At 41.0% G+C, this 23,590-nt stretch overlaps 1 pseudogene; it reads left to right on the top strand.

Moving 5' to 3' along the window:
* Positions 1–350: 350 nt before the first annotated feature.
* Positions 351–1,170, top strand: LOC110564002 (small ribosomal subunit protein eS1-like; annotated as a pseudogene).
* The last annotated feature ends 22,420 nt before the right edge of the window (positions 1,171–23,590 follow it).

Genomic DNA, 23,590 nt, shown 5'->3' with positions numbered 1-23,590 from the left:
AGTAAGGATGTCATCAAATCATAGCACCTGGGGCCTAATCTGAGAGACCAACTGTGTTGACCACTGTATATGAAAAGTATTATGACTTTATTATGTCACCATATAAATGTCACAAACATAGGAATGTGTACTATGTCGATCTAAATCTGTGTTCTAAGGCCATGGTCACTTGTACTTGGCTCCAAAATGAGAAGTCTCTTATCCTTTTGACATAAAAATTGTGTTTCTTGAGTCAACAGCTTATAAGTCAGAGGACAATGGTTTCTAAGCTTCCTTGCTGGTTTGTGAATTTCTCTTGTAAGATGAGGAATAAAAACTAGCATTTCCCTTTTGGCTCTCTGAGCAGCACGATGGCAGTGAGCAAGAACAAGCACCTGACAAAAGGCGAGGAGAAGGGAGCCAAGAAGAAAGTGGTTGATCCATCTTCTAAAAAAGACTGGTACGATGTGAAAGCTCCTGCTACGCTCAATATTAGAAACATTGGGAAAACACTAGTCATAAGGACTCAAGGAACCAAAACATCATCTGATAGCCTCAAGGGTCGTGTGTGTGAAGTGAGCCTTGACGATATGCAGAATGATGAAGCTGCATTTAGAAAATTCAGACTAATTACTGAGGATGTCCAGGGCAAAAACTGTCTGACTAACTTCCACAGCATGGATCTTACCTGGGAAAACTGTGTTCCATTGTCAAAATGAGGCAGACCATGATTGAAGCTCATGTTGATGTCAAGGCGACTGATGGTGACTTGTTCCATTTGTGTGTGTGTGTGTGTGTGTGTGTGTGTGTGTGTGTGTGTGTGTGCTGGTTTCACTAAAAAATGCAACAACCAGATAAGCAAGACATCCTATGTGGAGCAACATCAAGTCTGCCAGATCTGGAAGAAGATGATGGAAATCATGACCCGAGAAGTGCAGGCAAATGACTTGAAGGAAGTGGTTAATAAGTTGATTCCTGGCAGCATTGGAAAAGACATAGAAAAGGCTTGCCAGGCCATTTATCCTCTTCATGATGTCATTAGGAAAGTGAAAATGCTGAATTTTGAACATGTTTGAAGTGGGAAAACTGATGGAGCTCCATGGAGAAGGTGGTAGTTCTGGAAAAGTGACTGGCGACGAGACAGGTTAGCAAGCTGATGGACATGAACCACCAGCCCAAGAATCTATTTAAAAGCCAGATTTTTAACAGTGACAAATAAAAAGTCCTATTTGTGGTGATAAAAAAAAAAAAAAAACCAATAGCATTTGCTGCAGTTGGAGCTTCCTGTGGTGAGGAACAAAGGCTGCTGTGCACATATCACCGACCTTTGCCTTGAATTCTGGCTCGTTATTCTAGGTACTTATCTACTAGAAATGGAATTGTGTCTGGTTTTCACTAGAATCAGTGTTGGCTCTTGCACCATTTTTTCCAGTGTGAAAAACAGTAGTCCATAAAAGATGTAGGAAGGAATTCTCCAGTCCAATTACCTAAAATATAGCTCGACAATTGTTTAGACAGATTTCGATACTACGATGGAGCAGCTGAGAGTGGCCATTGTCACAGTAAATTCTACCGGAGTGGATGCAGGACTAGCCACAGGATTATCAACATGGATTGCTGCAGCCATGAATCATCTGAAGGAATGGGCGGGCATGGGAGCGTGAGCAGGCCTTCTGGTGTTGGTCTCCTTGGTTTGCCTGTGGTATATATGCAAGATTAGAGTCTCACAACAGTGTGATGCAGCCATGATCATTCAGGCCTTTACAGCCATTGAAGCAGGACATTCTCCCCAAGCATGGTTGGCTACCATAAAAAGCTAAAATGATACGCTCAGGATGCAAGGCTAAGCACTGCACTCAGGGTCAGCCGCTTTCGACCCAGAGAAGAGCATGTCTGATTGCATGCGGGTTGATGCCCCAGGTCCCGCCTCTGAGAAAAAGGTATCGGACGGTCTGATGCTCTTTGGGTGGATGACACCTAAATGAACATCTGTACAAAGTCCCAATTTATTTCTAATATCAGAGATCAGACCTCTACTCTTGCCTGATGCGTCTAAAACAAAAAGGGGGAACTGTAGAGAGCTGCGGAATGCTATGCCTTAAAGATGGAGCTGGTTTCCGCCTTCCACCTTCCCGATGGTGAGTGCTCTCTGTCATGAACAATTCCACATTTGGCTAAGGCCAAGGATCTGGCTTGCTTCCATGTATGTGGACCTATCTGCATTGCCCCCGTGGCACGCCTGGGTTGGCTACCCAGAGGCTATTTAAGCTGTGGGCTGGCTTTCCCCGGGGTCCGAGGATTGTTCAATGTTCCTGAATAAACTGCATTGAAAAAAAAAAAAAAAAAAAAAGATGTAGGAAGGAGTCAAAAGCTTCTTCTGAGAGATTTCTAAAAATTGTGATTCGCTTTAGAGGCTATGGGCAACTTTTTGTGGCTCAGAGGATGTTGCTGTGAGAAGAGGAGAAAACCCAGGGTCAGCAAGGTCAGCAGCTGTGGGGAGCAAAGGGGAAGAGAGATAGGAGGCAGGTTAATCAGTGTCTCCTGAGCTACGCTTAGATAGCAGCAAACCCCGTGGGTGTGACTCAGCCTCAGCAGTGCAGAGAGCATGCCGAGCGCATGCGCACATGTACAGTGTGCTTTTGATCCTCAGCAAGCAGCTCCCCTCCCCCGGGGGAAAAAAAAGAAACAGCAAGAAGTTCTAGTGCGTGTTGCATCTACTCAGAACGGTAAGGTACTGTTGACTTTTCCAAGCTACAGATGGGATTTTGAATGCTTTCGTCATAAAGAAACGATAGACGTTTGCCAAGATATGTGTGACCTGACTTACACGTGCAATGTATACTTATATCGAAATATCAGAGGATACCCCAGTAATACATATAATTTATATCTTTTCTGTGTTCATTTAAAGTAAGTTTTTTTTTTAAGTAAGATAATAAGAAAAGGACATAAAATGTATTTTAAAGATCCCTGTTGAGTTGTGGAAAAAGCAATCAGGAGTCCGTGATGCTGAACAAACCACAAGAATGAAGCTTTCAAAGGGAGGACAGAATAGAAAAAAAAAAAAAAATGCTGCTAAAATTTAATTTAACCCTCACACAATTACTCCAAAATTGTTCATGGAATTTACAATTTGATTCTTAAGTCTATGCAGAAATAACAAAATGTCTCAGTAAAACCTGGAAAAATCTGAAGTAAAATAATGTCTAGTATTAGAATAAACATGAGCAAAAAGTCACAGAAATGACAAAAATAAAAGGGTAAGACTTCAATCACTTGATATAACTGAGAAGCAAGCCCAGCGCACAACATTGCAGCCTCGCTGAAGCAGGCATTCAGAAATACACTGCCAGGGTGGCCGGGCTGGTGCTGACTGAACGGTGCTGGGAGAGCTTGACAGCAGGGGATAACATGGAAACTTGACCCACAGCTGCCTCTAGAATCTTCTAGCGGTCAATGCGCTGAGTCGATGCCAGTGGCACACCCTTGATTGTCCTGAACTGGGACAGTATTAGAATCCCCAAGCCTCCGGCTTTTAAAATCAGTAACACACACGCACACACACACACACACACACACACACACACACACGTAGTATAAAGAGTTTTTTAAAAGGGAAAAAAATCTGTTTGCAAGAGTAATTGGTTTGTCTGGGAATCTGAATGGGGTGAAGCTCGAATAAGGATGTGCAGGGAGGGGGGGCTGGGACACTGGTTGTACACGCGGACTGACGTATGTAATTTCACTGTGTCGCGTCAAGCAATGGCCGCTATGAACTTAAAAGATAAATTGAGTCAGAGGGATAATATGCAGGACAGAAAGGATAAAAGGTAGAAGAGAGCTTCGAGTGAGAAGTGAACACATCATGGAACCACCGCGCTGGGTAGCTGACGAGGACCAGCGGTAAGACATGAATCAAGAATTGTCCGATGCGTGCCTGAGGACGCTCCTGTAATCTAGCACACTAAGGAGGCTGAAGCAGAGGTCCAGGAGTTGCAGGCTGGCCTGAACCGTATCATGAAGTTTCTGTCTGAAATATGAGAGGGAAAGGATTCACTCTCAGAATTAAAAAAACAACTTTAAGTAATGTTTATTTTCTTATTAATCTAAATAATGTAATACGCATTGAGTTTTCACTTTTATACTCATAAAAGCAGTTGTATTTTCAGAACTATACTATCATAAAAGCCTCATAACTACCCATGATAACTCTTTACTCTTTTTGAATCTTGATCACATTTTTTTATGAAAATATCAAACTTTTTTCTTATGCATTTGTAATGTCATTTGATTTTATTTAGAATTTTGTGAAGAAATAATTTTTCAAAGTGTGTGTTTTAGTTCCTATCATACTTTTATTTTTTTTTTTTTTTAGAATTTCTCACAAAATATGTTATTTTCTGGAACATTTCAAATGCACTAGCACTGTAGCGCTCTCCTCTTTGGAAGGTGGGAGGGAGATGGGGCAGGACCTCATGCTGAAGCTCAGGTTGACTGGAATTTGCTGGTCAACTAAAATGATCTCAAGGCGAAATTCTTTTGCCTCTGCTTTCTGTGTGCCCTGACACTTGGTCCATCACTTATATCTTGTTGTGTTTCCTTTCTCTGTTTTAAAAGTATTTTATTTCATGAATATAGTTTCTGAGGTTTATTTTTCCTAAAGCATTAACTCGTTCTTTCTGCAGTCTACTATTTTTATACATTTTTTTAAATTTTTGAGTTTTTAAAATGTCTTCCAGAACATTCTGAATTGAAGTCATAGTTCAGTTTTTTCTATATTTATTCATAGATTCACATTAGCTTTGAACTGCTTGTACTCATTTATAATGTAAGCTTTTGTTATTGTTCTTCTGATGCATAATTATGATTTTAATTGTTATTTTGTCTTAGAAAGTCATTTAGGTGAAAGCTTGCATGCTTTGTGTTTTGCGCCTTTGTTTTGCATGGTTTACTTTTATTGTGTAGTACATAGCAGCAGAATTTTATTTTGATGGATGTGTTGGAGCAGTCTGTGAGTTGTGACATGTGAGTGTACCTAGACAGACTGCTAAACAAAACATGCCAGGCACAGAAAGAAATACTGCAGACTTTTTCTTACATGTGGAATCTGAAGTAAATGGTCTAAGAGAAGCATTGAGTTGGGTGCTGGTTTCCAGTGGCTGGAGAAAAAGAGAAGATGTTGGTCAAAGGATGTGAAATTTCAATTGGATAGGCAGAAGAGAGTAAGGGGTGGCTGTAGTTAATAACAAGGTATTGCATCCTTGAAATGCTCTGAGTAGATTTAAAGTGTCCTCAGACATTAAACAGGTTGACAAAGTAAGACATATACTATAGAGTTTGATCAAGACATTTCATAAGATACACATATTTTAAAGTATCATAGTGTATGACTGTATATACAATTTTATCTTCTCAGCTAAGAAAAAAAAATGCCTGAACAGGAAACTTGATAGTCATCGAAAATTCTCTAATGTCCTTGGCACCAGGACCATCAGAAAGGACATGTCTGCAGTCACAGGGTCCCTGCAGTTCTTCTCTCTTCAGTGCTGTGACATACTTGGCACCGGGACCCTCAGTAAGGACACATCTGTAGACACAGGGTCCCTGCAGTTCTCTCTTTGCTGTGCTTCAATGTATGACTCTAATTTCACTTTATTTTATAAATTAAATTTCTCTTGTATAAAAATTCACTCAACGAAATAAGACTCTGGGAGTTGGTAACTGACAGCAATAGCTTGGAACAAGAACAAAAGAAAATAAAAGACTGTCAGCACGAGCAGGCAGCACCTTCCTAAAGGGATTCAAAGTTATATGGTGTGACAATAGTAGTTATGCACCAGCCTTGATGTACTGACAACCAAGCAGGATTGCTAAAATCTGAATACTGCTTTGGTACTTGGAAAGGGACAATTTTATGCTTGAAATTCTTTGGCCAATGATTTGTATTTTGATGTATATAATTAAAGAGTCAAACCATAAGAAAGTAGCTCATTATATTCACAAGAAATACATGGCAGAAGCTATTGTCCGGCTTCATTAAATCCTTCTTGAAAACTTGCAACACAAACCACACTGTTAAATTCTTCTCTGGTTCTGCTTTGATGGTATCTCTGGTTACGTAAGCTCTCAAGAACTGACTCTAAATGAATAGCTCTAAGCCAGAAGTTATGGTAGAAGACTGCCAAACTGAGCCAGGGATATACATCGGTGAGAGAGCGCAATCTCAACACATGCAAAGCCCTGGGTTCCCACCATCAACACTGAAGACAGAAAGGAAGGAAGGAAGGAAGGAAGGAAGGAAGGAAGGAAGGAAGGAAGGAAGGAAGGAAGGAAGGAAGGTGGAAGGAAAGAAGGAAGCAGAAAGGAAGGAAGGGAAGAGGAAGGAAGGAAGGAAGGAAGGAAGGAAGGAGGAAGGACTTATTTGTAATAAGTGTGTTTATTATTGAGAAATATTCAAAAAGCTTATTGATATATAAAATTAGAATGACTTACAGTACTCACTGAAAATTAGACTAAAGAGCATCCAACCAAATACATGTCAAGTCATAAATTGTTGGTCATCTTTCTCTTAAAAATACATCTCTCATGAGACCTGATAGATTAGGATCAGAGGGAAGGGGAGGAAGGAGGAAGGTACAGGGGGGATACAAAGTGAATAAACTGTAATTAATAAAAATAAAAATAATTAAATAAAAAATATGTCTCTCTCTCTCTTCCTCTGTGTGCATGCATGTGTGTGTGTGTGTGTGTGTGTGTGTGTGTGTGTGTGCGCGTAAGTATATGAGCTAAACCATATGTGCCTGTGGAGACCACAAGAGGACACAGGACACCCTGAAGTTGGAGTAACAAGGCAGTTGTGAACTGCCCCACATGGGTGCTGCAAACTGAACTTGGATCTGCTACAAGAGAAATATATGCTTTAACTGAGCCATCCCTCTAGCTGTCCAGCCATCGTTCATAAGAATGAATTTTTTTTACTCAGTCTGTCTTTAGAGTTGTATTATTTTTGAAAAGCCGTATCCTGTAGTGTTTGCCAACTTACTTATGGCCAAAGACTTACAGACTGATGTCAAAATAATAACAATAATTCTCTTTTTATAAGCCATAACTCAGCTTTTGGTGTGAGTTTTGATACATATATTAAGAAATATTATGAAAAGAATATAAAGATATTCAAGCACATTTTTCATTTATTTGCTAAAAGCAATGCATCATCGTGAATGTACTTAAAACTATGGAACCACCCAGACATTAAGTTTCTCCAAGGAAATGGGCTCCTTGTGCCAGTGTAATGAAATCACAGGCTTGGATGATTTTTATTATCCTTTCTACAACTGCTCCTCAGTCTCCTTTATTGAAGCTGCTTCTTTGTTCACAAACACTGGGTACCACAAAATTGTAGCCTAGTGGTCTCCTGCTTCCAACTAACCTTTAGCCAGGCAGTCCTTAATCCTGGCTTAATCACTTCCCTCCTAGATACCATAGAAAGAGCATCAGACCATCTTTCCAAAAGACAAGGATCATGGTATTTGGCAATCTAGTTATTTCTAGAGCAACTTCTTCATGTACAGTTACAATGTTCAAACTAGAAAAAGAATTAAACAGTGACCTCGGTGTTGAGGTATCAGAAATCTCCTAGGTCATTCTTTCAGAACATTCAACTCCCACTGTATATGTAAAGTAAGTTCAGACTTTTCAGGCCTGCACATTGTCCCTGTGTCACCCTTCAATGAGCACTCTGTGAGTTTACTCCCACTACACACACACACACACACACACACACACACACACACACACACACTGCTCTCACCCTGAGAAGTTGAATAAGAACATGACCTTGATCCTTCCAAACGTTGTCAGAGAGAAGCCCGGAAGTCAAGATTATGCAGTCAAGTCGTTGGGTTTCTCAGGCAGCAGCAATCATTGTCAATGAGGATATATAAACCAGACCTAGCCAACACCTGCATTCTTTTTCCCTGTGGCCACGGAGATTTTTTTAGGTACTGACTACAGGGTAAATAGGAAGAGATCATTAGGCTAAAATGATACACAAAGCCTTTTCTGCTGGACTGGAACCTGAAATGATGTCAACTGAAGTCTGTATTGTCAAATGATACCAAAAGGGGACACTTACTCGTGAAGGTTTGGTTATAGGCACAGAACAGCTATAAGCAATGCAGAATAAGGATCTATTACCTAGCCATGGGCTGCTCTAATTTTAAAAGCTGTTGAAAAGAATTCGTGAATGCACTTTTCTCAAAGTCTGGGAATAGGCCTGAACTTGGCATTTAGGCACTAACAAAGCTGATCACGAAAGACAGAAAAGAAGCAGTTCAGACTGACAAAGACAGGAGAATCAATGATGATACAGGGCCACCCAGTACTAAAGAGAATTAGAATCTGTCTCTTACTACTCAATATTTAACAGGTTGAGTGCCCTGCTTAGGAAGGTTGTGTTTTTCTCAACAGAGCCCTGCATGCTCCTGACACAGGCCTGGTGAATTTGCCTTGGAGTATCAGTTCATTTTAAATGCTTGTTGTAAAAAATAATTATACATACAGATGCAAGTGAGGTCTTCATTTCTAAATCCCATTACAATAACTCCTTCTCCAACATAATATCAGTATTTAGGATCCTAATTCTGGTAGGTTTTTTTAATTGACAGATCATTACATGAAGTTATAGACCACGATACATGTTTTAAAGTGTAACCCTGCAGCTTCACATCTAACTTCTGGATCCCACTCACACTTGGCTTGTTGCAGACCCTGATACATAATCATGAAAAGAATAATCTGTTGTCTCAGTTCAGTGAGACTGGCAGTATAAAGGTAGAGTGCTTCTGAAAAAGGATCCCACACACAGAGACAATTTGATCCTGTTAACACCCCCGTGGATGGAGCTAATGCTAGACTTTTCAGTACTTTGGGCTGGTTTTACTCACTTGCTGTCAGAACACACAAAAGCAGGTATCAGAATATGCATGACAGTAGCAGACACTGAATTCATAACTGGTAGGCTCAAGAAGGAAGGAGAAGTCCAGTTCTCCTAGACTTGAAAGATGGCAGCACATTCCATGGAGATCCTAATTTAATCTAGTTAGTGTGGGGAACAAATGTCTTATCCCCAACACTACCCCAGAGATGGGCCTAGGAGCAAGACTGAGTCTCCCAACCTGGCCCTAGACAGAAGTAATTTGGGTAAAGGACATGAGCAGAAAACAATGTGGTAAGACACATTAGCTGACAGCTCTGGTGACTAGTTCTAATACAAATAATGGTTTAGATTTCTAGTCTGTGGTAATGTGGTAAAGAATTCTGATAATCAGCATAGAAGTTATGTTCTGTAACATAAACATATCTTTATGAGTGCATTTCTAGACATAATTAGAATCATGAAGGCTTTGCTTCCAATGAATGGATTAATCCCATTCATATTGTACTGGCATTACTGGGAGTTAATGAAAGGCAGGAGCTGGATCTGATTGGAGAAAATAGGACACAGCTTTGTGTCATTGTGGAATCTGCCTGGACTTGAGTGTCATGCTTGTATGTTCTTTTCATCCACTTCCTGTCTAAGACATGAACTACTCTGATCTGCCACATCTTTTCCACCATGATAGAATGAAACCTCAGATGTCATTGACCAAAATGAATGCTTCTACTTTTGAGTTGTTTCTTGCTAGTATTTTTTCAGAGTAATGAGAAAAGCTACTAATTTACACCTCAACACTCATAAAAGTAACAGCTATATCGATTCATATTCCAAAGTCCTTATTCTTTTGTAACAGGAATTAGGGAAGTAATTTTCACATCTCCTATATGCACTCTATGGACAAAACAAAAGAAAACTAGAGAAACATCCAGAATATTAGAACTAAGGCAACTCGTTAACACCTATTGAAAATAGAGCCCTATCAGTGTCAATCTCTGCTAACCCTTCTGAGGTTATTTAACATGTGACAGTCACGAAAGACTCTTAACCATTGCGCTTTTCTTCCTATACTCACCATCCAGTGAGAGCATTAGTATAGAAATCTCTCTCAATATGTTTTTCATATGACAGGACACTGTGTGCTGTTAGACTCTGGGCTTTTGTGGCCACAAGGATTTCAACCCAGAACTGATGAATAAAAAAATAAAAAAATGATACCTATCGGAGGAACTTGGTGGCATAACAGAAAATAAGGTATTTATGAATAAGGTTCGATTTGTATGTTAAGTGGTGATTTTGGTGATTTAAATTCCTCCCAAAAGTACGTGATTCCAAAGCCTGGTCGCTCAGGTGGCGACTGGGAAATGCTTTGGAGATCTAAAATGTAGGTCCCGGCAGGAGGTCATTATTACTGTTCCAAGAAGGAACTATGATTCCATATCCTACTCTGTCATTCTCTTTAATTTCTTTTCCGTTATTTGTTCCCCAATAAGCGTTCTTGACATGATGCACAGAATAATGAAGTCAGGCCATCAGAGGCTGGAAACTATAGAACCACGAACCAAAATAAACTTTTATCGCTAGCTCATCACAGGGATGGCAATACGATAACACAAAACTGAATGCAGGTGGCCAAAGAAATGGACTATAACACGTGTTTGTTTTCCTGAGCTGTCAGGACTCCTGCCCTCGCCAGGAAGTAGGAAGGGCTTTATTTTCAGCTTCAGAGGTTGGGTCACACCACTAACTTGGAAAAGTACTACACAGATTTAGTGATTAAAACGGCCCAGTCAGAGGGGGTCAAATTTAGGAATGACCACAGAGATAATGTCTCTCCGTTGAAATCAAGGGAAAGTATAGATTTAACTGTATTTAAACAGCCGGTCAACAGGGAGTGTCTTGCCCCAAACACACATAACAAAAAGAAATTCAAGATAAACAATGAAAAGAAACAACGTGAGTCCCGTGAAATAGTCCCGTGAAATACACAAGTCCTTGAAGCTAGAGACCAAACAAGTTTATCTAAGCCTAAATTTTCAAACTATAAGCTAATTAACTATCCTTTCCATTAAAGCAGCTAGGAGTGTACCTGGCAGCTTCTGTTAACTCACCTGCGCTCACCTTCTCAGTCTTTTAGCCTTTGCTAAAACTTCTCAGCTCCAGGAGAGGGTCACTGTGTCTCCAGTCGCTGCCACTGTCAAAAGGGCAACCGAAGTGTGTTGGCTACATGTGCCTTAGACAGGATAAGGAGGCTGTGTCAATCACGGGGGATTCTGTTGTCTTTCCTGCTCATACTCGTTTTAGCACCCTACGGAAAATCACTGGATACTATTTCATACGGCTTATAGCATGGTGACGGCAACAGCAATGACACTAAAACACAGTCCTGTTGAGAATCTCTTCGCAGAACACCAGTTCTTTTTTGTGAGCCACGAAGTTGTCATTCTTGACTAGCATCTGTGTGCATTGCACAGAACAGAATCATAATCAGCGTTGGATCCTATTTACACTCCGCCTCTGTGTGCTTCTCTTCGTGGTATCCCAGCAGAAGTTTCTCTCTCCTGTGACCCCTATAAGTTACTTCAGCTGTCTGAGAATAGTATGTGGCCAGAGGCCCAAAAACAGGGGTATTTTAAGGCTGACAGCCTGCTCTCCTTAAGGATTATGCTTCCTATGCCTTGCTTCAGTGCTCAAGAGGAAAATGGACAGACTTCAGGGAGGATTGCCAGGACTGATTTAAGTGTGACACCGGGGCCAACACAGGCAAATATGTATTTTTACATTGGAATGTTACAAAAAAAGTCATATCCTCTGCTTCCATCAGCTCAACAAGTCCCACACTGGTGTTTCATAAAGTGTTCTCCCGCACTTTGGCACAATGCTAACTGCTTTTAATAGGAAAGAGCCCTGGCTGGGCGCCATTCGCTGTGCAGCATGCTCCCTCAGCTAGAGAACAGCACACCAAGAACTTCGTGCTCCCTCGTTAATTCTGGAAAACCCATGCCTTGACTAACACGGAGCAAAGCTTTATATACCCCAACAATTGATGGAAGTGCTTCATCCTACAAGAAAATCTCAGGGATACCCAAATTACACAGCAAACAGTGGTTGTATGGAAGCCTCGTTCATGTGTCTTACTGTTCTCCTAGGGGATGTCGTTACTCAAAGCTGAGTTAGGCTATAAATAGCTGGCAAGCCCGCTGTTCTCTCTTCACAATAAGCTCTTGTTCTCGACTGTATCGCCACAATTTGGACTGTGAGAGATGCCATACAGCACCATCCTGAATGGATTGATGTCTCCTATAATTTATGGGAACAAATCACATCACGCAGGTCCAAAACTGATGCCGGAAAGCTCTGGAATGTTGATATCGCAGGAGAATTTAATAAATTTGTTTAGGGTAGAAATGATGTTAGGATACACAAAAGCGTACCCAGAAGCTGGAGCTTTGGGCTATTCAGACTTCAGCCAATCCACTGCTTCTCCCTCTTAGGTACTGCTGGGTTTCCATACCCGGTTCTGTAAGTATCTGCAGTGCAGGGTAGAATGATGGTAAACTAAAGACCTAATCAACCTGAGTTTGATATCTGACCTCCTCTGTGACTCTGTTAACTCGGTTTCTCCAAACCTTGATTCGATTGGCTTTCAACTGGGATGTTGACAGTCTGCTTGAAAATTTGATGTGAACATATTAGATAAAATTGGTGAAAAGCACATAACAAATGCAAGTTGTCACCCACAAGCAGCAGGCTCTTAAGAGTAATGGCGTGCCTAGCAAGAGAAGCAGCAGGGATATTGACTGTGATTGCTCACTTTGGGTCAGATATCCCTGTAAGTGCTGTCTATGCCAGCTCCATGTAAAGAATTACAAGAGCTTTTACCTTGTAGTGCCTGCTGATTATTTTATTATTAACACCATACCATGCTTACAAATAAAGTAATCTATTGAGTTCTGAGATTGAAAGCAAAGGTCACTGAGAGTCTACAGAGACACCAAAGAACATACAACCATAAAAACACCATATGTATACCATCCCCGCCCTTCAGAGCACCCCAGCTTTTACCTGACAGTCGCTACCATAGTCTCTCCTTCAAGCTTCATAATTGCCCTCTTGCCCTCCAAGGTTGGCTTTGCCTCTCTCCATTCACCATGCCTCCTTTTGCCCCTTTCTCGTGTAGCTACCCCAGCTCTGTGTGCTTCTGAGAGGTGGCTGGGTATCACTTGTTCTTTACACATATTTATTTGGGTCAAAAATAGTATCAGATTGGCCAGTGACTAAAGATTGCACTGATGTATGTGGCCTCTGAAGCCATGTTGCAGAACGTTTTAGTTATGACTGGAACCTTCCCTCCATTAGCATCATCTGTTTGTGCCAACCTGCATGGGCTTACAGGCATGTCTAACCACACACCAAATTAAATAAATACCTTTTTTTTTTTTAATTTGTAGCTTTAAAATTCATTTTGTTCTAAATTCTCCAAAGATCTAAATTCTCCAGACTTGCGCTATGGTGAAGAACAAATAACAAAGTTGAATGACCTTCCACAGAGACCTGTAAAATCTGTCCACACACACAGGTTAATGAAAGACAGAGAAATGATTTCACCCAAGTCAACATATGTGAGCCAATGTGCTCAGTGGGGTTATGTGCAGGAAGACAGTTGGCTAAGAGTCCCAGTGTAGCAACAGCGATGACTCACGAAGGCTGCCTTGCTGTAGTCTCAATCCCTGCAAACAGTCTACCCTCTGTATGCCCAGCACCACCTCCAAAACCACACCCGACAGGGACCTGGGGTGGAACCTCAGCTGAAGGTCTGCTTTCCTTGACAGAATGTTAATAGTCCAACCACCCATCTATCTCTTTGAGTTTTGCTGAGGTGGTTGCCACAGCAGCAGGCCAATGAGTTGAGCCATCTCTATTTCTGCTCCAAGATGGTGATGTCTTGTCAGTATTAACAGATATGTCTGTTCTCCCCGCAGCTTAGTTTCCCCGAGACCTCTGGGAAAGGAGGTGTTTACGTCTCATCATCTGTAAGAATGGTTGTGCTCAGTTTATTAAGGGAATCAACATTATTGGTGAAATTTAGAAAGTCTTTTTAAAAGATATTAAATAACCATTAGCTAATATTACCTGTTAAATTTCCCCCAAATAAAGATTTTTTCTAAGTTGCTTTACATCAAGTATTTTTAAAATTTTAATATGCCACAGAATCTGATCATAGAAAATATAAACTATTTTGTTCCAATAGAAAATATTGGAACAAGCAGAAGAATTGCTCTGCGGTTGCAAATGAACATGCTAAAATATGACAATTCACTCAGTCTTGTAAAAGTTCATTCAAATAAAAACTTAATGATTTTCTATTTCTCTCATCTTGCTTAAGGTTCGCACGCTCTGAGCTTCTCTGTAGTTTTGTAAGAACAAAGCATTTTTCAGTTTCAGATTATCAGAACCAATTTCTTTCTGTAGTTCAAATATCATCCTAGAGTTCACAACAGCCTCATTTTATTGTTACTCTTTCCAAAATTGGCCTTAGCCACCAAAATTTCCCAGTAACTGCCCTTTTTTATAGTCTTTTTAATTTCAGCTATGATCAGAGCATATGTTAATTACTTTTGGTTTGCATCATTCCATCTTGTTTGCACAGGACCCTTGCTGATTTTTTCCTTACTGCCTTGCCAGGGCCTGGAACGGTCCCCATCTGGTAGTAACATTAATAGGTTTGTAAGCTTCAGGTACTTCACCTGGACCGACAGCCTAGATAGGCCTCACAACTGTGCCAGTTACATGTTTTATTAGACTGATTTTACAGGTGAGAAAAGGCAGCAAAGGGAAGGAAAGTGCCCCTAACACACAATGACCAGAACAGTGGGGTGTCATGAAGTGGTTACTATTACCCCACAACAATGTAGACTCCTTACATCAATGACCACAGGGGAGAGAGCTAACTAGCACAGCAAAATTCTCACAGAATGAAAACCAAACACTATTTCTTCATGATAAGAGAATCTGTAAAACTTAATATATAAAATTGTATGTTTTATGGGGGCTGGAGAGATGGCTCAATGGTTAAGAATATTGACTGCTTTTTCTAGAAGACCCAGGTTCAATTCCCAGCAGTCAGCTGGTTGTTCATACCTGGCTAAACGTTCCCTTTCAGAGGATCTGATGCCCTTCTTCCAGCCTTGGTATGCATGCGGTACATTTATATAATATGCAAGTGAAACATTCATACACATGAAAGTAGATTTTAAAAACTGCATTCGTTATTTAAAAAATAATAGTATGTTTAGAAAATATACCACTGGCTAGCTTACAAAAGTTGAATTCAACCTATGGTTTAAATGTCACTACTTTAATTTGTTTGTTTGTTTGTTGTTGTTTAGTTTAGTTTGGGTTGATAATTCTAATAATGTGACCATTCAAAAGTATTTCCAATTTAATTGCATTATATTATTTTAAAATAAAATTTATATGGACATAATCACACATAAATGCTATTAAATATATTATAATTTCCTAAAATAGCACACTTTACAGCAATAGCATTTGGAAGAACAGCAAGATGAGAAAAAGAACTCTTGAAAAATGAGCAAAGAGATCAAATTTAAAGGGCCAAAGAAGGTATCTACCCTGAAAACAAGGGAATCAAACCACAGGGCCTTTTACTATTAATGATAAGCAAAAGGATATGGAGAAAAATGCCATGTTTTCAATGGATGTGATCAAAATGAAAAGTGTAGTGGTTTCACCCGGTTTCAGTTGTGGGAACTGAACATCCAGTGTCCAGATCCAGTTTTGTGTCAGCAGCTGTGATCTGGCTCTGAAAGTGGAACTGATCCCCTAGATTGCGCACAGACATGCATAGAGGCAGGGCAGCCGTCCCTTGGGTGCTGTTAGATGGTGGTATCTCTTCAGATCTCAACAACATCAAAACACCACCTTACACGAGGCCGGTCTATGCACACTACCCAATGTGGTCCCCTTCTTAATGGAATGGGCTGCCATTGTTCTGAGCAGAGGGCACTGTGTCTTGCAGGACAGGAAACTGACAATGCCCCTGCAGGAAAGGAGGGAGGTTTCAGCGAAAAAGGAACTGTGCAGGGGTGGTGCCGACACGACCTTGAGGATGAAGTGAAGCCAAAGTCATTCTATTAGTTTAATTGAAACAGTTTATCTTCTGTTTATAAACTCAGACAGAAGCCTTCTGTTTTTGCTGATTTATTTTTGTAAGTAACAAAATAATTTTGACAATAATTTGAACTGATTTTTAGTTTAATAACTGTAAGTTCTTTAAAATCCACAGATAATAGTCTCTCCCTTATTCACCTATCTCCAGGAATGTTGCTCAAGTTCTTTTTTATTTTCCTGTTCTGATATCAGTGGTTCCCATAGTCCACATACTTTGATATTTATATATGGCTCTTATATTTAATATGAATCTTATGTTATATAAGATCCCTGGCTACAAGCACTCTAGGGAATGATCAGGAAAATACTCTTTAAGTTGTGTTTAAATCTTGGACCTTGATGGTTTTGATATTTTCCCTCATGTTCTTAACAGATCTCCTCATGGAATGGTACTCTGCTCAGCACAGAATCAGGCCTTAAAGATGCTATAAAAAATGTTAACTCTCCCGTGAACATTTATCACTTATTGCTACATACTCAGGACGAGAAGAAGCAAAATGTACAATCTATAAATTGTGCATTATTTACTTTTATTAGGTTAGCATCTGTCTTTTAAAGCTAAAATGTTACAAAAGGACACAAACAAAGAAAAAAAAAATCCAGGTCTGTATTTGTTTTCGTAATGGGTACTCTTATCAATCATCTGATTTTTTTTTTCAATCCTTAAGAACCACTGTGGTGGCTGGAATGAGAATGTCCCCCGTGAGCACCTATGTTTGAATGCTGGATCCCCAGCTGATGCTACTATTTGGGAAAGATTAAGAGCTTTGGCCTTGTTGGAGAAGGTGTTTGCTGGGGGGTGGACTTTGATTTTCAAAAGCCCAGGTCATTTTTAGTTAGCTCTCTCTGCTTCCTGTTGTGGATGGAGATGTGAGCTCTCCACAGCTGCTCTAGATCCTACCTGCCTGCCGCCATGCTCCCTTGTCATAATGCTCACTCACGAACCATAGCCCTCTGGAACTGGAAGTTCCCAATTAAATGCTTCCATTTATAAGTTGCCTTGGAAATGGTATCTCTTCACAGCAATAGAAAGGAAGCTAAGAAAATCGCCTTTTCAGATCCTAAAGTAAATAACTTAATTCAAATCCATTCATCAAATTTAATAACAGTCACAAAAATGTCCATTAGAAAGACTAAAACTGTACCTGTGACACAGCTCAGCGGCAAATGTGTTTGCCATCAGGCCTGACAATGAGTTCAATCCCCCCAAAACCTAGACTGTAGAAATAAAGTCAATCCCAGAACTTTGTCCTCTGCCCTTCTTATGTGTGTGATGATGTGCATGTGCCCACACAAATGTTTACACACACATACACACACTAAACAGAAAAATATAGAAAGAGAAAACATAAAATAGTCATATCTCAAGTAACCTAAACACTTGAGCTTTTTTTTTTAATGATATATTTATTATTTACACAGAGTTCTGCCTGCTCACCAGAAGAAGGCACCAGATCTCCCTATAGATTGTTATGAACCACCATGTGGTTGCTGGGAATTGAACTCAGGACCTTTGGAAGGACAGCCAGTGTTCTTACCCTCTGAGACATCTCCCCAGCCTCAAGCCTTTTTTTTTTTTTTAAATTTCTTTCTCCACATCACTCAGTATTTGCTTTCAGAATGCTGTACCCTTGCACTGAAACTTGATTTTGCTGCATAAAAGCTCTTGGTGAAAATTATTTTAAGTCACAAAATATGCAATCGAGCTATCACAGTCTGTATATATGTACAAATTAACTTGGTTGGTTGCCACTCATAATGTCTTCGAGGACTTCCAGAACCATCCTCTTGTGGCCTACGCTTTCTGAGTGATTAGTGCCAACTTGTGCCAAAAAGTGGCCAGCACACTGAATACATTCCGTCCCTGAGATGTTTGTCCCCGGAGCTGACCATGTCCACCACGTCACACACAGCTGGATCATGCTGGAAGCTGGCTGCCCTCACCACTTCCATACAGCTGTGGTCACACGACTGTCTTCTAGCCAAGGGAATGTGAGTGGAAAAGATACAAGCTAGTATAGATGTTTCTTGATTCACAATGGTTCAACTTAGCTGTTTGGGAGACGCTGAGGTTAGAGCTCAGTGTCAGAGCTTACAACCAAGGACCCCAGGGACAGCCCAAGGACTAAAGAAGAAAAGCAAATATGTCAATTTTCACACTTCGTTGTGGGCTCAAAACCATCTACATCCGGTGGAAACTACATTTCTGTGGATTAGCAGTATGTGGTAAGCTGCTCTCTGGGCGTGCTGGGTGGCAGTGGAGCACGGATATAGGTGATGACTAGAGTGAAGAATTGATGCTCCATGGAGCAGTGCTTTTCTAAGCAGCAATAGTCAGCAGGTATGTGTATTAAATATATCTTCGGCTTAATGACAACTCCTGCTTCTGACTGTCCTATGGGACGTACCCTCCGTGTAAGCCAAGGGGCAGCTGCACTTTTTGAAGTCCAGTTTGGATGAAGAGTTATTAGGTAAACCTGTGACTCTACATTTGAATGAGGCAGCGCCTACTGACTGGTAGTGACTGCTATAACCCTTGAGTCCAGGACACAGGGCAGGAGAACTGAAAGCTCAGTGCCAGCTTGACAGCCTCCTGTAAAACAGTAATTATGTCACTACCTTTATACTACAAACAAAGGCAGTTTCCACAGATGCAGTTCTGCTAAAGGAATGTATCAATTTAACGACTCTTTTTTTTTTATAATTTTATTTTTTTCTTATCAGTTACATTTTATTAACTCTGTATCCCAGCTGTATCCTACTCCCTCATTCCCTCCCACTCCCACCCTCCCTCCCTCCCTCATCTCCTCCGTGCCCCTTTCCAAGTCCACTGATAGGGGGGGACCTCCTCCCCATTCATCTGATCCTGTTTTATCAGGTATCTTCGGGACTGGCTGCAAAGTCCTCCTCCGTGGCCTAGCAGGACTGCTCCTCCCTTGGGGGTGGGGAGGTCAAAGGGCCAGCCATTGAGTTCCACAGCAGTCTGCTGTACTCACAGATCAGAGCCTTGCTCAGCCACCATCAGAGAAGCTTCCTCCTGCAGTGTGTGGGAACAAATAAGAGAGACCTGCAACGGGACAGGGATCCAAGAATGACAGACCTTGGCACACTCATTCATAAATGGGACGTCTTTATAAAAATCCATCCTCTCAGGGCTCAGGAAGCTTTGCAGAGAAGGTGGCAGAAAGATTGTAAACTCCAGTGCAGATGGAAGACATGGAGGAGACAAGGCCTTCCAGACGCAACAAGGGTGACACACACGTGAACTCATGGAAACTGTGGCAGCATGCACAAGGTCGGCACAATTTAAGCCAGACAGGGTCTCAGCACTTAGAGGTGGAGGTGGACACAAGCCCTCATCCCTGACCCAAATGCTATCTACAACTGACAACTGTTCACAAAGGGAAAAATGAGTTTTCTTCAATGGAGTCTCATTGGATATAAAAGTCGCACTGTGGGGCAGACCCCCATACCCAGCATAGATTGACAATACAAAATAAACTCAATGGTATTTTTGGAGGGTTTCGTCTCATAATGCTTTACCTGGGTACATTTGTTTTACTTTCAATTTTTATCTTTCCAGGTCTTTCACTTATATGTTATTGCCTCCAATTGTGGGATTTCTTTGTGTGCAAGAGCACGTATCTGTGTGTGTATATGTTTCTTGTGTTTTTTCTTTGGCTCCTTTTTTTCCTGTTTGTTTTGGTATATCCTGGTTTGTTTGTTTGTTTGCTATTTTATTTTTTGTTTTGTTTGTTTGTTTGTTTGTTTTAGTTGTCTGTTTTCTAATAAGGAAGAAAAAGAAAAGCTGTGGATTTGGGTTGCGGGAGACATAGGGAGGACCTGGGAGGAATGGGGGGTGGGCGTGATCTGAGTATACTTTATGAACAAAAAAATCTACTTTTAATAAAGGTTAAAATCAAAAAAGTAGAAAAATTTTCTACCCTCACTCCTTTTAGTTGCAGAAGTTATGGACATTAAGAGATGCAGGGTCCCGGGTTGGTATCTCAAAGGTGGTGGGATCATGTTCATCTGGGATTTTTTTTTTTTTTAATATACAGGTAGACAGAGATGAAGAAAAAAAAAACTATGCAGCTAGGTCATGATTCACCATCTGTCTGCTACCCTCAAGAAAGCACAGCCAAAGAGAGAGGTGCTAAGGTGACAGAAAACCCCAGCATATGCTTCTGTCTGCAAGCCGAGCTCTAGGGACCAGGCTGGTGATGTGAATGACTTCCTGCTGCAAGCTGTGGCCTGGAGCCACCTCTTCACACTTAGTACAAACTTCAGAAAACCATAGAGATGAAAATATTACTGAAATTCCATAATGTACACTCTCACTTTAAAAATAACAAGATGCTCCACTGAATTGCCAGGAAAAATCTTTGGCTTATGAAAGAAACCTTCAGAGCCATACTTATTCATTTACCATCAAATCCAAATTCTTATTTGAAACCTCCACCTCATTAGCTTCCCTCTTCACCTTCATCTTTTCACTCCTGGCAGTCTATAGCCATCTTACTCACAGGTCACTCTGTCTCCCTGCTTTCAACCTATCATTGCTTTGAAAAGCAGGTAATCCTGTTGTGAGATTTTATTTCAGTGTGTGTCTTTTATGCCTCATCCCTTTGAATGTGCCTAGACCTGTAATCTTGCAGATACGCACTTTCAGGTAGCTGCCCCCTCATGAATGTGGGAACCAGGATCCCTTTCTTTTTGTATAGCAATTACTAAGCTGAACAAAAAGGAGTTTGTATTGGTCTACCTTGCCCTACCACAGAGCTGAGAACTCTACCAAACCATGATGTCATCGTTTCCCTTCATCTGTGGTAGATATTATCATTCTTTGAAAGATAGGATAGCTGGTCTTAAAAAAAAATGCAGTTGCAACACATCTCATATCCCAGTTAACATGTTTGGCAAAGCTGAGGTCAGAATAAACCCTTCCAAACCCGAGGCAGGCGGATACATTCATGCATACATCTCTCTCTCTCTCTCTCTCTCTCTCGAGAGAGAGAGAGAGAGAGAGAGAGAGAGAGAGGAGAGAACTATTGCCTCTATAGTGATAATCACGATGCAAAGATTTAAAGCGACCCATACCAACACTGCTTTGCCAACGCTTGGGAAGCTGAAAGCAAGTTTGAGCTGTATCATCAGCCTACACCCTCTGGCAGGTATATGTGTTGTTTTCTCAATACCATGACCGATATCTGAGAACAAGGAACTCAATGTGAAGGAGGTTACTTTGGATTGCAGTTTCAAGGAATACGGTCAGTCTACCACAGCAGGGAGGAGCAAGACAGGAGAGAAGCAGGAATGCAGGCAGCTCCATGGTGTGAGTCAGGTGTTGCTTAGCGCTGGTAGTCAGGAAGCAGAGCGGTAACAGGAAGCTGGACTGAACTCTGAACCTTAATTAAGGCCCATCCCTGGAGACCTGCTTCCTCCCACAAGCCTCACCTTCTAAATGTTGTGCAACTTCCCAAGACAGCGTGGCCTGCCTGGCTGCCCAGGCCTTTGTTTGAAGGCAGGATCACGCCTCCATCAACTCTTCCATTCAACATGCCTGCCAAGCCAACAGCGTGTGGTCAGTGCCAAGGCCTTCACATGCTTGAGCAGGATCCAGGTCGCTTTGACCACAGGTTGTATGGCCTCCGAGTGGCTAAACACCGGCAGTGCTTTTCTAGGTGGGCTTGTGTGAGCCTCTTCTTCTAAGCATTTCAAGTGATTTGGGGTAGGTAAAGTTCTGATCAACTCCTGAAAGGAACTGGCTTTTTCAGGAATCTCCTAAAGGAAAGGGCTCTCTAAGTGTTTTTCTATTTTCTTTGTACAAAAGGCTTGCTTCTCTTTAATGGAACTAGTCTATTTTACAGGCTAGGCCCTTTCTCCATAGCTTTAAATGGACTTCTTTTCTGAACAAACTGCAAGGTTTCCAGCTGCCTTGAAATTCTATCCATCTAAAAAAATTAAAATTAAAAGGATGGAGAGATGGCTCAAAGGTTAAGAGCACTGCCTGCTCTCCCAGAGGTCCTGAGTTCAATTTGCAGCAACCACATAGGGGCTCATAACCACTATCCTGGAATCTGATGCCCACCCGTAGCATGCAGGTATACATGCAAATAGAGCAAGAAAGAAAGAAAGAAAGAAAGAAAGAAAGAAAGAAAGAAAGAAAGAAAGAAAGAAAGAAAGAAAGAAGAAAGGAAAGGAAAGGAAAGGAAAGGAAAGGAAAGGAAAGGAAAGGAAAGGAAAGGAAAGGAAAGGAAAGGAAAGGAAAGGAAAGGAAAGGAAAGGAAAGGAAAGGAAAGGAAAGGAAAGGAAAGGAAAGGAAAGGAAAGGAAAGGAATTTTACCCATCAAATATGTCAGTCCATTACCTTTAAACTTTCCTCCTTCCATGGGCTTGGACAAAATACGGCAAAGTCCTTTGCCAAATTCAATAGGAAGGGCCTTTGGTCAAGAAACCTTGTCTTTTCACTCCTGGCAGTATTCTGGATTTCTGAGCTCCCACCAGAACCACTTACTACTCTAGGCCTACAGCATTCTGGGCCTTCTCTAGCCCACATGCTCAAACATTTTGAAACACCTATGCCTCACTGTCAGAGGTTTTTAAAACAAGACATCAGGGAAAGACACAGCAATTATCTTAATTCTCTAGTAATCAATTTTCTATTTAGTCAGACTTTTCTTCACCAAGACTAAACAGCTCACATGACAACTTCAAAGGAGGAGACATGGCTTTGGCTCCCATTAGCAGAGGCTTCAGCCCACAATCAGAGTTGTTTCTGACCCTTACCTAGGAAACCTGGGAATTCACCCTGAGGTGCTCCTTGGAATGATCAAGCCACAGCCCACTACTCAGCGGTTTACAGAATGTAGCTCCTTACCAAACTATTCTTTTGTTCAAAGGGGGGAAATGAAAGAAATTATGTATTCAAAGTTGCATAATTTATATGAAAAACCCAGCCTTCTGCCTGGGGAGCTACTTATTGGAACAGGTTAGAGCATTGATTCAGCCGAATAGAATTTCTGCAAAACCCTTGCGATACTTACTTCTTGAACTGCACCCCTCCTCAGTTCTCCTCCTTTAGCTTCCCTTGCTCTTCACTGAATGGGATTTGAAAAAAAAAAAAATTGGCACTACCCTTAATGGTGCTAGTTATGGGGGTAATAGCAGCTCTCAAAGCAATTGCTTCTTGTTTCAAGTTCTTTTTTTTTTTTTTTTCATGCTATTATTTTACTTAATGCTACCTTTGGTCTAAGGAATAATTCCCAACCACCCACAGGAACCTGGCTTGCCAGCAGAATGTGAGATTAAACTCTCTGACTTCCATAATCATGTGCTCCGTAGACACCTTCATCAAAGAGTCATTTAGAAGCAAGACAGTGCATTCAGAAACGCTCCTGTGTGGGCAGCATTTCCATCTGTCTTTAGATGAATAATTCCCCTGTCAAAGATCTAGTCTCACACATAATTATATACAGAGAC

Source organism: Meriones unguiculatus, chromosome 2 (assembly GCF_030254825.1).
Source record: "Meriones unguiculatus strain TT.TT164.6M chromosome 2, Bangor_MerUng_6.1, whole genome shotgun sequence".
Lineage (NCBI taxonomy): Eukaryota > Metazoa > Chordata > Mammalia > Rodentia > Muridae > Meriones > Meriones unguiculatus.
This window is presented reverse-complemented; position numbering and strand designations above follow the sequence as displayed.